The following is a 3,024-nucleotide window of genomic DNA, read 5'->3' on the forward strand; positions in this document are numbered from 1 at the left end:
GAAGATGTGAGTGTGTGGAATGGGCTGCCAGCAATGGTGGTGGAGGCGGATATGATAGGGTCTTTTAAGAGACTCCTGGACAGGTACATGGAGCTCAGAAAAATAGAGGGCTCTGGGTATTCCTAGGTAATTTCTAAGGTAAGGACAAGTTCAGCACAGCTTTGTGGGCCAAAGGGCCTGTATTGTGCTGTAGCTTTTCTATGTTTTTATGTTTCTAAAATAATGGTCTCCACCTCAATACACTCCCATTTCAATGTTGAAGTAAAAAGCTTCATTAATTGAGGCAGACAGAAGCTTGGTCCATCAATAACGAAGGGCCTTAACCAATTTAACTCTGGCCCTTCTGCCAATGACAATAAAATTAATTATTGATGCATTCATTTTATCTCCCTATGATGCAAGAAACCAAAAGTATTACAACTCCCGCTGGAAAAGCTTTTGATCATCTTTATAATTAAAAACATAATATTCAAAGCATTTGTTTAGCATTATTGAAAAGATAAATTGAGAAACTGTATGTTGGGCTTTCCTTGACAATTTACTTAAATCACATTGCTCACTTCTGAATTGTAGTTTTAAAATGTTCTCTTCTTTTTTATTCTGTAATCTTTTTTATTCTTTTATTCAGGCTTAATCTATAACCTTGAACCATTTATTCAATTCTGGGCTGCACTAAAATTGTTTTATTTGTGTTACAGGGAAGCTGAGTGGCCGTGAATAACACACGAGCGATGGGGAGGTGAGGACCAAACATACTGTTTATTTTACTTGTAGCTCATCTATCCAGAATGCCCTTTCACATTACGTTCAGTACATAACACACAGGGAAGCTCAACAGTAACCAGTAAGCTTCCACTGCACACACTAGCTGCTGAACTATTAACATTCAATGGAGTAATCACCAAAATTTAACCAACAACATTTTTTTTTCTAAACTAGGGAAAGAAGGTAAACTGCCTCTATTCCCAGTCATAACCCCAGGGATTATTCTGCCACATGTGTTGAGGGTTAATCACTAAGTGAGAGATTCTGTTTGTCTGGGAGCGACCTGTTCCTATGAGGGTATTGACAACTAGGGGCGACGCAAAGTCATTTTATCTCTTGGTGGTGCACAGCATATATAGATCTTGGCTTGGGTATTGCATGTATAGATTTTGAACTTCGGGGCACCACAGAAAGCAAGGATGATGGGAGACAAATGGGCTTGCTGATTAAGGAGTGGCGTGTGATGACTCTGACTGCCAGGCAGGTCACCTAAAATATTTGGGGACGGAGGCCGCGATACGGGGGGTCGTAGAATTTCAGGGGGTTTTGATTGCAAAGGTAAGATTCCACTTGCCTTGATGCTGTAACCTAGCTTATTGAAAGCAGTCACATCTATGCATTTATATAGGACCAGATGATGCAGTTAGAGTCTGTTCCAGACGTTCCACCATGATGACACTGAGATGACAAACTTCCTCTCAAATTTCACTTTTGGACCTTTCAGACCTGCTTCTAATTCTTTCACAGACAAACCACTCCAGTCTGCACTCTTCTTTAATTTCTCCTTGTTGGCAGTGAGACTGGACAGCAGTGGTTTCACATCCATATTTGCTTTTCACTGTATTTCTAAAATATCAACTGTTTTATTAAACAACACACATAAAAGTTGCTGGTGAACGCAGCAGGCCAGCCAGCATCTCTAGGAAGAGGTGCAGTCGACGTTTCAGGCCGAGACCCTTCGTCAGGACTATTGCCTCCTTGTGATGGAATAGGGGCAAAGTAGTTTCCAAGCTGTGAGAGAGGAGTTGGGATCCTGTGTTCCAGACCAGCAAGTTGCTCAAGTTCTTTGTGTAGGGTAGTGGAGCGACCACCTGGTCTACTTAAGGTACTTGGAAACCATTGACTAAACTGGCTGAATGGCATTGATCCTTCAACAGGCATGGCTTCAATCATTAATGCGAGTCCTGGTACGCTTTTCTCCATGTTGAAGACCTCATTGGATTTAAAGTCCCACAGTGAGTGTTCAGGCTGGACTGCTTCTTGGGGAGCTTCAGATTTTGATGCAGAAACAGTAGGTATCTCCGCTTGGGGTAGCACCTTTGCATTCTACATTTTATTTGCCCATTTTGGATCCTCAAATAGCACCCAATCATCAAAGCCTGTCAGCTCGATTGTTTTTGATTGACTAGTGCAGCCATTCTGGTTCCCCTTTAGTACAGTAATCACATCGCCTCGTCTCACCAAAAATGCACTAGCCATCATCAAACTCTCTCCTAAAGCACTTTTCCTTGTATTCTCATTCCCTTCCTTTTCTCTCTCCCACAAGTCTTTGTCTTTGCCATTTCCAATCAAATGTTATTATGCACCCACTTCCAATTCTCTGCTGGCAGACAACCCATGAATATTTTTATTTTCCAATGAGCTTCCAGATCATTGACAACTGGATATATTGGTCACATGACGGCCACCACCAAAGCTAGTGTGCTGAGGACTAAGTACAACATCAAAAACTTCTTTTGTTTTCTCTCTCGTGGATCTGTAATTCTTCACTTGAGAACTGCTCTCTCCAAATCTGAAGCATAGTTTTTCTTAGTTCCATCCAGTGGCAAACTCCTGCCAGAACCACAATACAAGGATGCATGTCACCTTTCAGAGTCCCAGATACCTTCACTGTCAGAGTTTTCAAAAATACATGCTGGTCTCTGCTTTTCATAGCTGCTTTGATTTCTAGCAGCTTTTCCTTCAAATATCTATATGGTTTCTTCATGCCACACATTTTATTGTATCATTTAATTGAAAATTTTCTTAAGTACATTCTTTTTTATTCATGCCACCACAGAAGCTCAGCAGCCATCTTCACTGCTCCACTAAGTACCCAAGCTTAACAGCCTGCCTAACAATGATTCCTTTGATATCACCCACTTCTCTGTTCAATACTTGTGCATGTTTCTTCAATACCTCTTGTAGACCACTGCACCCACCAATCAAATGCACTTCATGCCAGTCGTGCTTGAGCTGCTCTAACCATGAGCAGCCCAG

General features: G+C 41.5%; 1 pseudogene; it reads right to left on the reverse strand.

Moving 5' to 3' along the window:
* Positions 1–1,072: 1,072 nt before the first annotated feature.
* On the reverse strand, positions 1,073–2,761 carry LOC134357945 (eukaryotic translation initiation factor 4E transporter-like; annotated as a pseudogene).
* Between the last annotated feature and the right edge of the window lie 263 nt (positions 2,762–3,024).

This window comes from Mobula hypostoma, chromosome 17 (assembly GCF_963921235.1).
Source record: "Mobula hypostoma chromosome 17, sMobHyp1.1, whole genome shotgun sequence".
NCBI lineage: Eukaryota > Metazoa > Chordata > Chondrichthyes > Myliobatiformes > Myliobatidae > Mobula > Mobula hypostoma.